Raw genomic sequence first — 13,255 nt, forward strand, 5'->3', positions numbered from 1 at the left:
GAGGGGCAGGGCGCCATTCCTCCTGTTCTTCATATATTAACTAACTTAATCCTCACAACACCCTTAAGGGGTGATGCTTTTGCTGCCCCATTGTACAGATGGAGATAGAAGACACAGAGGAAATGACCAGCTTGCCCAGTGCCACACTCCTGGGAAGTGGTGGAGCTGGACTTTGAACCCAGGATTTCTGGTTCCAGAATCAGTGCTTTTAACCACTATCCTGCTAATAAGCTTTCAAACTATGTTCAGTTCTTTTTTTTTTTTTTTTTTTTTTTTGTCGCCAAAGTCCTTTCCAGAGGAGAGAAGCGGCAGAAGGGTGTAGTGGGAGAACTGAGACATTTGTAGCTCTGAGTTTTCCTGACGACCTCTCTAAGCTTCAGGTAGGGCCAGTGACGAAGTGCCTGGACTCTGGAGCCAGACCAACCCCAGCTCTGCCACTTCCCAGCTGGGTGCCCTTGGTCCTTTACTGAGCCAACATAGGCCACAGGCTCTTCCTCTGTAAAATGAGGACAAAAATAGGGCTGTCCTCATGGGGTTGTGAGGGTTCAACAAAGTCATGTATTTAACATGCCTGGCCTGAAGTAAGCTCTCAATAAATATTACCCATTATTATCTTTCAAATGATGGTCCTTTCTATTTTGTATCCTTATTGCAGGGATAAAATGAGATAATAAATGTGAAAGTGCTTTGTAAAATTTTCTGCACTGTTCCAGAGTTAGATATTATTATTGTTGTTAAACATTGAGTGAGTATAAGGCCCATGGAAGGCATGTGGATGAATACTTCAGCAGATAGTCAACAAGACATGGACACCACCATGGAGGGACTGGAGGGAGGGGCTGGGGGACGAGGGGCAGGCAAGTGACTGTGATACCAGATACAGTATGGGAAGTCCCACGAGAGAATTCCAACACCGAACTCTGGGGTCCAGTAGACAAAGGGATAGGAAAAAACTTAATTAAAACACCAATTTTTGAACGGGATGTGAAATCCATTCATTCAATGCATATTGAGTCTTTACCCCTTGCCAAGTCACTGGGTGCTGGGGATACAGTGATGACTAAGACATAGTCAAGGTATCCAGGAAATGATCCTTGGCATGAGTTTTCAACTAGAATTGGTTGGGAAGGGCATTTCCAGAGGAGGAAATAGGGTGAGCAAAGACAGAGAGGTAAAAAAATGTAAGCGAGCTTTGTGAAGCTCCAAGGAGTCATCTGTGACTGCTATGGATTTTGTAGAGTAATGCAAGGTGAATCCAGAAAAGATGTTTGGGGCCGTATTTGGGCAGGTTTGAATTAATGACAGTGTGTAATTAATTTGAAAGGCAATGGAGGAGCCATCTAAAGGCAGCAATATGATTGCAGCCACATAAAGGCCACCCTCAAGTACAAATTCACATCAGCACCACTTATTTTTGCTAGTTGAGAGATTACGTCCTAAATATAGATGATAGCGTATCCCAGAAAAGACTAACCCAAAACTTTTTCAGGGCATGAACATGTATATTCAAAGTCCTTGAGGGTGATTCGAAGTCAACTTCAATAAACAAGCCATTCTTTTAACTTTTCACAGATTTACTGTAGTGCACACACACACACACACACACACACACACACACACGCAGATTAGTAGACTACATTGTAAAGTCAGCTCTGTATTTGGGGGTATTTACGTGTGTCATTTTCTCTTTCAACTCCAAAATTTAATGTGTCAATATATAACATTCAAGAATAAATGTATATGGCAGGGTAATTGTTCAAGAATTAAAATATATGCCAACAGAACATCGGCAGGTTTTATTTCGTGACACTTGGGGCTCCTTTCTTTGCAGTGTTTCTTTGTGGTAAAAGACGTAGATTAAAGATCATTGCAAATCAAAGCGATGCTTTCAACTTCTGAAACGAACGCTAGCTTGTCTTTCCCCACTTTTCACACATTTGCATGGATGTCAACCGAATTCTGAATTCTTTTAAGAGTAATGTTTTATACAAAATTAGGAACACCCGGGTGCCACAAAATTGCTTTTCCCCTCTCTCCTTCACCTCACACCCCCTCTGCCCTTTCCTTCACCCCCTCTAGAGCCTGGTTCTACCGGAAGATTTCACAGGAGCTTAAAGAGGTGGAATCAGAGCCTTAAAAACAAACCAATAGCCGCCAAACAGAACCTACACGGAGAAACTGACCCCTCCCCGCCACTGACCCTCCCATGTGATGCTCTGTGTTTGATGGCAATTCTGCTGACAGTCGGAGAAATGCGTTTTCAGATGTTCCCCAGTGAAATGCCTGAAGTATCTGCTGGCGGGGTCCAGGTGGTCAGGTGTGATTCTCCTGGGGTAAAAGATCTGTTGGCTTGGGCAGGGTTAAAAGGCCTCCGTGAGAGAGGCTTCGGCAGTGTGGGAGGATGGAAACCCTCCTCGCTCCTTCAGCTTCATTTATGGGTAGTCACGTTGGTGCAGGGGTGCGTTTGATTCCGATTGGCTGCCAGCTGCCAGACACCATTCAGGTTTGCAGCCAGCTCTGCTGGCAGTGGGTTACTAACCACAACTGTCACGACCTTGGAAAGAAACAAAACCCCAGGGCGGGGCAGGGTCTTGGTTGGGTCTATGTTTTGTTGTCTGTTATTTTTAATTCCAGATTAATAGCATAGATCAAGCCCACAGTTAAATCACACATCTGCCTGGGGGTTGGGTAGTGATTCACAATATGTTTTAATTCATTTTTGCTTTAATTATGGCGCATACTTCTTTTGAATCTCTCCCAAGTAACAGGTGGTTTTCTGACCATAGTAAATGCTAAATGCTGCTGAGGATAAGGCAGTTAGGCATTGTTTGCCTAGCTGTGGTTACACCTAGGCCCCAGGCAGCCTCTGAATTAGCAGCCTGCAACAGATTGGAATTCCTAGGGGACCTCACTTAACCCTTAGTTCTCCCAAGCTTGTTTTCAACGCACTGTGGGGTGAGGGCTCCCCAGTACACCCAGCAGCGCTGCAGATGTACTTTTTGTATCCTGGGAGGTAGCGGGAGGGTTCAAGGCAGGTCAAAAAGTTAATATGTCAATGTTCTGAAGGCTGATGGGAGTAAGAACTTGGTGTGATATTAAAGATCATTTGAATTTAGATTTTTTTTTTTTTTTTAGAATAAAAGCATTCTTTTATATATCTGCAATAGATGATAACAATTAAATAAGTCACACATGAATCATAGAAATTAGAGCAAGGGCAAAGACCTATTAGATCATCGAGCCAATTCCCCAGCTGACACAGAATTATTCCCCACAGTATTTTCAGGAGAACTTTGTACAGTCTCTTTTGAAAGAGTTGAGCAATTGGGGCCTTCAATTATTTCCTTGGGGAGACACTTTCCCTTATAAAAGGCCGCAGTGTTTTTCTCCTTAGCCTGATTCAAGCTAAAAAAAAAAAAATGTCTCTGTTACGTGCAAAATCATCTGCACAAGGAGACTGATCAGAGGTAGAAATTATGCCCAAGTCTTCCAGAAAACTGTGCATATACTTGGCATTCTTCTGTGTCCTCTCCTTTCTGGGCTTTATGCTGGAATTTGCGTACCCCGTGGGGAGCAGCACAGAAATATCCTTTGGAAGCCTCCATGTTTCCAGTATCACTATCGCAAACCCGTCAGAGGTGACGTGGAAGCCCCTGCTTAGTCTGAAACAAGGGGAAAAGATGTTTTTGAATAAATCTGTTCAGACCATCCCCGTTTCCAGTGTAAAGTACTGCGTCTTCCAGGAAATAGCCACTGCTCGGAATTCCTCTCTCTTTGGAACAAACTGGTATTGTCTTCCTGTTTGTACTGTTTGTATTGGAGAGGTATGATTGTGTGCACACATGGCCTGGGGCTGCAGGGCAGGCACCCTGCACCAGATTCTCTGTGACCCCAGGCTGGCAGCCGCTGACCCAGCACCAGCAGAACAGCACCCACGAAGCTGCCCACTGAGTGGCCGTGGTTGGTGACCCAGGGCCCTTAAAGGGCAGCGTTCAGTCTAAGAGGTAAGATTTTGTGTTTGGAGAGTTATGAACACGAAAAGGGAGACATTGCATAGATTTCCAGAAGTTGGGATGCTGCGATTTGAACGGCTCTCCTGTCCCCTTCCCCTTACCTTGCATTAGAGTCAGCCAGCGGGCTAGGAAATGGGGAACAAAGGATCAAGCTTCCCGCCCTGAAAAACCTACGGACAGGTGACCAGGCCGGTGTGGGATTAATCTCCAAGCCCTGAGGAAAGGGTATGAAAGAGGCAGGGAGGGGAGGCCATGGGCACAGGGAGGGCACCCGAGCAAGCCTGGAGGCAGGAAAGAGTTCCTGGGGAAGCTGAACTTCCCCAGGACAGATGTGGGGAAAGTTGGAGGGCGGGGGGAGATGCAAACAGGCAGAGAAGAGCAGAGGCGCTGGGGGGCGGGGAGCGGGGCAGCCTGTTGCGGGGTGCCTGCTGCCACGCCAGCTTCACGTTTCTACCTGGGCCTGTGGTCCTCATTCTGCAGAGGAGGGTGCTATGGTCCAGAGAAGCCAGGTGCCTCTTCCAAGGTCACACAGCCCAGAGGCGGAGCTAGGATGCTCACCTGCTGACCGTGCGGGCTCAGGAAGGCCGGGCAGCTGGAGTACAGATTCGGGGTGGGCAGATTTGCAGCCTCCTGTGGGGAGCAGGTAGGTGTGTCATCAAGTGCGGGGGTCCTTCTGCTGGAGCGACCCTCCCGGCCTCTTCCTCGTGCTTCCTCTGCCCTTTCTAAGCCCGGGTGAGGGTGTGTTTGGGTCTGATTGTTGAGGTTGTGAGAAGTGAGTGGGGCATCTTAGCCCTTCTCCTCTCTCAGAGATTTGCCAGCTCACAAATATTATGGGTTCCGGGAGCTGCGAAGCTGGGTCTGCTGCTTGCTGTGTGCTTGGTGTAACTCAGAGGGTACGACGAGGCAGTGGTTTGGGCTGTCTTTTGGTCCAGATGTGGTCTTCCATTAGGAAGAGCCAATAGTGGCCATATCTAAACTGGGGTATCCACCACAGTCTTCTTGTAATAAAGTTGCCATGTTGAACAACTGTGTCTACTTTGCATTGATTCTGAGCTCAAAGATGGAGCAAAGAGCTGTGATGATCATTGCTATAACATTATAAATTTAATATTAGCTTCTGAGACATTGATCAAGTGACGACTAGGATTGGAGCTGGGGGGAATTGCTTACTGAGAATAAGATAGACACATTAGTTTATAAACTAGAAACCAGGACAAGCTCGGCTGTCCAACAGTAAGATTTTGGTTAAATAAATTACAGCATATCAATACAATAAAACATGACATTAAAAATGATTATATGTGTATCTAGGGTGTCATAAATATTCACACTCTACTAGAGGCCAAAAGCAGATTATAAAACAGTATAATTGTGTTTTTGGTTAAAACATGCACGCCTAAGAAAAAATCTGGAAAAATTTAACCTGGAATATTAATAGATAATTTCTGGGAGAGGGTTTCTGTGAAATTTTTTTCTAATTTGTTATGTTAATTTTTTCCTAAAATGGATATGGATTTCTTGAGTAACTAAAGAAAGTGGAAGATTGTAGACATCCTGTCATACAAAAGAGAAGGTATGGCAGAAGGAAACAGCACTGGGCCTAGAACAGGAAAGAACTGGTTTTGAATCCCAGCTTTGCTCCTACTGGCGAGGTGGCCTTGGCACTTGGGTCTTTTGTTTCTTAGTCTGACTGCTGTGGGCTCACAGCAATGCACAGTGACACAGGCTGTCATCAGGTGGGGCCCTGAAGGTCGACAGGTGCTGATGTGTGAATGGGGCTTGGTCCCCACAGCTTTGCAGGCTAAAAATCTTGATTCTGTTATCACGCAAGAGCAGATCAGTGATTGACTTCCACTAACCAGCTTCATAGATGACTCATGTATATATTAACTCCATTTTTATTTGACTTGATAGAGGGAGAGTGAGCTGGCAAGAGGCAGGAGTCTTGAGTTCTCAACTTGATGTAGTTTCTCCATGCAGGCAACTTCCGAGGAAGCCAAACTATAATAAAAACCTTGCTGGGTGAGCATAGAGTCTTTCATTTGTTCGACAAACAATTTCTAATTACCTCAGATGCTCTAGGCTTTGGGCTGGATGCTGCCGAGGCAGTAGTGACCAAATTGACAGTTTCTTAGTGGGTATAATATTAGAATATTAATAACTGTATAGGTTAGTGTTTAGGAGCTTTGGAGTCAGATGGCCCAAGGTTCCAACTCGTCCACTTACTTCCTGCATAGCCTTGGGAAAGCCACTTACCCTCTCTGAACTTCATATTTCTTCTACCACTAAAGTAGAAATAACACCCACCACGCTCATAGTCTTGTTCTGAGTATTACGTTAAATAATGTACATGAGGCGCGGAGCACAATGTCTGGCATATAGCCTTGCTTGACAAGTGGTGTTATAGCAGCTATTGATACACGATTTTAGCTCAGTGCATTGTTTTGCAATAGGCCCTACCAGGTCTGCTAACCCAGGGCCTTTGTCAGGCTAACCTCACAAGTTAGTACTTGCCTGGGAACATCTGGCTTTCATTTTCTTGACTTTTTTTCCTTTGAAACACCCACTGACCTTTCTGATTATTACATTTTTTCTTTAAATATGTTAATACTGTCAATTAGGCCAGGGGTTGGCAAACACTTTCTGTAAAGAATCTGATGACAAATGTTTTGGGCAAAAGGAAAAAGGAGCTAAAGCTACAGGAGGAGGTGAGGTACATGTGCCAAGTGGGGGTGTGGGGGACCCTTGTTGCTACACAGGCATTACTTCCTCTGAAGTAACAGCCCCAGCCACTTTCCTTGCACTTTGCACTTTACTCAGCCCTTAACGCTGTTATCTGTGTTGCAGCTCTGCCACGATGGGACAGAAGAAGCCGTAGACTAGATGTAAATAAACAAGCATGGTTGTGTGCCAATAAAATTGTATGGATACTGAAATTTGAATTTCATCTAGTTTTCACTTGTCATGAAATGTTTTCCTTTCTTTTGTTCTTTTTTTCCTTCAATCATTAAAAAATGTAAAAATCAATCAGGAAGTAGGCTGGATTTGGTTAGGGTGCTGCCCTAACTTTTCATTTGAAGGGCTCTTACTCCTATCTTGAGAAGTAAGTTTGGCTCCACAAAGCACTTGAGAGAAACGTATACTTTACGGAAGATATTGTGGGAATACAGGAAGAAGAATTCACAATCCATCCCACACTGCAAAAACATAATAAAACATCTATTAGACATTCCTTCTAACTCCCACAAAGTGTTGCTGTTTTTGCCAGCTTTCTTGTCTCCCTTTCTTCTCTTGCCTCAAAATCCTCTCTACTTTCCTCAACACCCCCATTTCCACTAAGATCAGGTCTCAGTGTTGATGGTAGTTTCCCAGCACAACCTCTGGGGAAAAGGGAAATCAAGAAATGACATTTACTGAGCACTCCTGTGACAGGCACCGTGCACTGCAATTCAGCTCAGAATTTCTTGTTCTGTTCCAGAGCATCCTTTTAGGAACATTTTGTTCTTTTAGATGTTCATCCTTTAGAAGTTTCTTTGATAAGAGTCTATTAATGGTAAAGTGTCTCAGTTTTTGTTTTGCCAAAATGTTTTTATTTTCCTATCATTTTTGAAAGATAATATTTCTGAGAACACAATTCTAGATTGACAGTTATTTTCTTTCAGCCTCTGGAGATGTGGTTCCACTGTCTTTTGGCTTCATTGTTTCTGCTGGAAGTTCGCTGTCAGACCACGGTCATTCTTTGTTAGGTGATCTGTTTTTCCTTTCTTGTTGCTTTCAAGATTTTCTCTTTGGCTTTGCTGTTTTACAGTTTCACAGGATGTGCCTAACGTGTGTGATAATTTAAAGAATTTTTACTCTCCCTGGGATATATTATGCTTCCTGTCTCTGCAGATCCATATCTTTCATTAGTTCTGGCATTTTATTAGCTATTAGTTCTTCAAACAGGGTCTCTCTCTCTCTCTCTCTCTCATTCTTTCTGTTCTCTCTTGTGTAACTCTGTTTGGCTGTATATTAAAACTTCTCATTTATTCCTCCCTTTCTCTTTCTGTTTTCTATTTCTTTTTTGTTTTTTTTTGTGCTGCATTCTGAATGATTCCTTCATATCTGTCTTCAGTTCACTAATCTTCTCTTCATCCATGTTTATTTTGTTGTTTCACCTATTCATTAGTGTATACAAACACACCCATCACATATATGTATGAATGTATCTATCTCATTATAATTATTATATGTAATATATGTATAGTTTTAATTACGTATAGTTCTATTTTTATTTCCATAAGTTCTATTTGGTTCTTTGTCAGATCTGTTTGGTCACTTTGGTGGTACCCTTTTCAAAACTTGTTCATTTTTCTGTCTTTCATTTCTTTTAACATTTCATGTGTAGTTATTTTTATGTCCTATATCTGATAATTCTAATATTTGAAGTTCTTGGGAGTTTAAATCATGCTTGTTATTTCTGTTGACTCTCACTTATGATGGTAGTTACCTTGTGGTTTGGTAAATTTTTTCTCTTTTCAAAAACCTATATGTGACGGGCTTCCCTGGTGGCGCAGTAGTTGAGAGTCCGCCTGCCGATGCAGGGGACACGGGTTCGTGCCCCGGCCCGGGAAGATCCCGCGTGCCGCGGAGCGGCTGGGCCCGTGAGCCATGGCTGCTGAGCCTGTGCGTCCGGAGCCTGTGCTCCGCAACGGGAGAGGCCACAACAGTGAGAGGCCCGCGTACCGCAAAAAAAAACCCCAAAAAACCCCCCAAAAACCCCTATATGTAATCGAACTCAAACTGTGGGAATCCTCACGTGACTGAGTTAGGAAGGCTTTGCGCTGGAGAGGATTTGCATTTCTCTCTGCCAAGTGTTGTCAAACTGGGACCACTTTATTTTTTTGTTTGGGGTTTTCAAGGTTAGGTGGGTAGCAAAAATTTGAATCTGAGGTTCATATGAAGCAGGTTCATAGTTACAGATCCCCAAGGGAGATCATCATTGTTATTTAAAATTTTTTATTATTATCACTATTATTAATAACATTGTTGTGGTGAAAACAGAAGGATTTACCTCTGACTTGTTTTGCCAGCAGGTGTGTTTTTCTAGCCCACCCTTTTCCTGGAGAGTAAGCCCCTTTGAAGGTTCAAGCTTTAATGACTCTCGGGTTCCTCTCCCACTTTGTATAGGTCCAAAGACCCCATTTCCCTGAACAACCATTAAGGGCTTTCTTAAAGGATCAGAGTAAATATTTTAAAAGCTTGCAGGCCATATAGTCTCTGCTGCAACTACTCAGCTCTGCTGTTGTAGCACAGAAGCAGCCATGGGCAATACATAAATGAATGGGCATGGCCATCTGCCAATAAAATTTATTTACAAAAACAGGTGGTTGGCCCATGTGCTATGGTTTGTTAATCCCTGCTCTAGAATCCTGGCATTGGCATTTGTTTCCTGAGCAGCCCCGGCTCCCGAGTTTTCTTACTTTTTTGCTCGTGGCTTATTTTGTTTTGTTTTATTTTACTTTATGTTTCTGGGAATTTCCCTTATTAATCAACTCATTTAATATTGCAGTCTCTGTGTTTCACAATGAAAGAATATTGGAAATATCCAGTCTTCTGTATTTCTAATAGGAGAACTTAACAATTTATCTCTCTCTTTTAGCTTACATACCATTTCAATTAGGCAAAGCCTGGTAAATTAGCTAACGGACAATCATCTATTTTTCCTTAAGCATCTCCCTCAGTCCTTTAGCATCTTCTTGTACCAATTTATAGCTCCTCTTCCACATGAGAGCTTTTAGTCACAGGTTAGCAAGATTTCAGAAGAGATATCCTAAGAGACTGACCCCTCTTCTGTCGTGTCAGAGGATAGAGTAGAAGAAATTTGGGTGTTCAGTATGAATGTGGCCTTCTGAAATCTCTTTCAGCCTGTTTCCTGGGCTTCTCCTACACTTCTGTCACTGCTCTAGGGGCTAGGGTTTACAGGTAGAAAAGACAGAAAAAACTCCTGCTCTCTTGGACCCGACATTTTAATGGGGAAGAAAAGAAAATAAGTAAGTGAATAAAACTAGAAAATATCAGGAAATGAGAGTGCTATGTTGAAAATAAAAGAAGTTGTTTTACTAGAGAGTGACTGGGCGGTTGGTTTTGTCTGTTTATTTTTTTGACGGTATGGTAGCAGAGGGATGCTCGGTGAGGAGGGCAACATTTGAAGCTGATTTAAATCAGATAAAGGACCGAGTTTTGTAAGGATCTGAGGTAGGAGAGGGAGCATTAAACACAGAGCAGGAGCCAGTGCAGAGACTGTAAAATAGGAGCCTTTCTGGTATTTTCGGCAGTCAGAATGCTAGTGTGGCTGAGATAGAGTAATACAAGATTGAGACAAAAAAGTCTCCAAAAGAAAAATGGGAATCTGCGAAACAGTGGAACAAACCCAGGAGTGTAATGAAAAAGAATCCCGGATGACAGCTGTGCAGCAGTCTTAGAAACCAGTTGATCCAAATGAGTATAGGACAGCAGAGGGCCCAATAAAGAAGGCCTTTAATAAGATAGGTACTTACATTACACACATTATGTGATTAAGAACCTGGAAGATTTTCATGATAAGACGGATGCCTGTGTCTTCTGCGAATCCGAAAAAAGAAAGATAACAGAAATTGTGAGAAAAATATGTATTATATATGTGTACATATATATATATATATATATATATATATATATAATTTTCTTTATTCATCTATTGATAGACAAGTTGCTTCCATATCTTGGCTATTGTAAATAATCCTGCAATGAACATGGGGTGCAGATATCTTTTTGAATTAGTGTTTTCGTTTTCTTCAGGTAAGCACTCAGAAGTGAAATTGTTGGATCATATAGTAGTTCTATTTGAGGCACCTTTTTGAGGCACCTCCATACTGTTTTCCACAGTGGCTGCACCAATTTACATTCCCACCAACAGTGCATGGCGGTTCCCTTTCTCCACATCTGCCTTTGATCTTGACGTGGGGCACGCTCTCCTCTGGGCAGTATGAGCTCAGTGACAGACAGTCCAATGGCTGCACTGACTTTTCTACGAGCACAGTCACATCACTCGATGCTGCAGTGGGTGATATTTTTACAGTAACAGTAGTATAATTGATGTTGTTTTGAAATTTAGAGTTAACCTAAATTGACAAAGCAAGAAGGACCCAAGCACAGTTAAAGACAGAAGGTAAACGTAAACCTTGATGCTGTAGGAAGGTGCACGGCAGCTGACCAAGGCTGGGGTCACGATGGACTCTCCGTACGCTCATTTCCTGGTCTTAACGTAGCACGTTTGAGGGGTGAGGGTGGAAGGAGAATTTAAATTTAAAATTATTTTGTGTGCTTTAAAACTTTAAAAACTGCCTGCCTGCATTATTTTTAGAACCTTATATTAGAAAGCGTTATCCTTCAGTTCTTTTATTCCACAGTATTTATGGAACATTGCCTGCATTTCAGATGCCACGTACTGTGGAACAAGTGGAGAACAAGACAGTAAAATGTCCCTGCCCCCATGTAGCGTCTATTCCAGTGGGGGAGGATGGGCCTTTCTACAAGAACCCAAAAGAGCCAAGGTAAAGAAATGGGGTGTCAGCAACATCTCGGCCACGCTCGCCAGCTCCCCAGGTTCAATTGCTGTGTGCGTATCGACAGCTCCTCACTCTGTATCTTCAGACGAGATCTTGGTCCTGAGCTTGCAATCTGTGTGTCTCCGTGCCTAGTGAGCACCTCTAAACCTGATCTTCCTCCACAGCCTGCAGCTCCATCAGAAGACATCTTCCCCCCGCTTCCTCCATCCTTCCCTGCACTCACGCACGCACCTCCCCGTGGCCGGTCAGTTACCAAGCTCTGCTGATTCTGCTTCCTGTGCAGAAGTCGCCTCCCTCCTACGCCCACGGCTCCCTCTCAGACCTGGCCACCGTTTCTCACTTGGATTATCCCAACACGCCCTTCACTGCTCTCCAATCCATATTCCACACTGCGGCCACGGCACCGTTTCAAACAAACAGATCTGATCATCTCATTAATCTGCCTGTAGTCTTTCAATGACTTCCCACGGCCCTTAGGAAAAAGTTCAGATTCTTTAGTACGGCTTGCGAAGTCCCTCTCTCTCTTTCATGTATGTGTGCGTGTGCATGTGCGTGTGCGCGCGCGCGCGTGCGCGCGCGCACACACACACACACACACACACACACACACACACACGAGCCTATACATTTGCTGCTTTTTCTTTCCAGAATGTTCTCTCCATCACCTAGCTCTCTTCTACCAGGGTCTTCCCACCCTTCCTGTGAGCCAAGCTGCTTGTGCTGCTGGCAGGGCACCAACCTCACGCTTGGCTCTGAGGCTCTTCCTGTCCTGGTGTCCCATTGACTGTCTGGCGTAGAGCGATTATGCAGTGCAGGGTCCGGGGTCCCACCCCTTGGTTCAAATCCTGATTCTACCACTTCCTTGGGCAAGTTACTTAACTTCTCTTAAGCTGTGTGAGCATCTGTAAGATGGGGATCACAGTGAATCTGCCTCCCAGGTTGTTGTAAGATGCGTGAGTGGTCCCACAGTGCATCTTGGCTGCCACCGTGAGTTTTATTGGGACTCACAGGTCTGGTCCCAGCTCAGTGAGGCTCTCAGGGAGGTCCTCCGTGACATGCCCTCTGTTTTCCTGCACCCCACATTTCCCCTCCCTGCACGCATCCCTCTTTATCGTCGTCACTCGTGGATACCGCTAGTGTAATAGCAGGAATTGTCTGCCGGCGTGGGAGCTTCGTCCATGTGGAGACCAAACCTTTGGTCCTACAACACTCCCAGGGTTCAGTGGAGAGCTTGGTACACGGTTGGCCTCCGTAAAAAAGGAATAAATGAGGAACTAGGGTAGATGCGGAATTTAGTTCGTCTGACTTGACCTTGGAAAGAATTTTCTGACCTTGAGAGTCGAGGGGCCCTGAAACACCTAAGCAGCACAGCTCCACATCTGGAAATGCATTCTGTCCTTCCATAGAAGAGCTTAAAAATGTATTTCTTTATTGGCTTTTACAAAAATACTTGTTTTCCAGCCAAGTTTCTAACTTTGAGATGATTAGGAGGTGCCCAAATGCTGGGGCCACCTCTCCTGGCCAAGGGCAGAGAGGTTTAAGAGCTGGGCTTGCAGAGACCACGCCCCCTCAGACCCCTGTGCCTCTTTGCCTTGGGTGTCCTCTTTTAAGAGGCAGTATTATTCATTCAGCAACCCCCCCCTCCCCCTCCCC

Source organism: Lipotes vexillifer, unplaced genomic scaffold (genome assembly GCF_000442215.2).
Source record: "Lipotes vexillifer unplaced genomic scaffold, Lipotes_vexillifer_v1.1 scaffold165, whole genome shotgun sequence".
Lineage (NCBI taxonomy): Eukaryota > Metazoa > Chordata > Mammalia > Artiodactyla > Lipotidae > Lipotes > Lipotes vexillifer.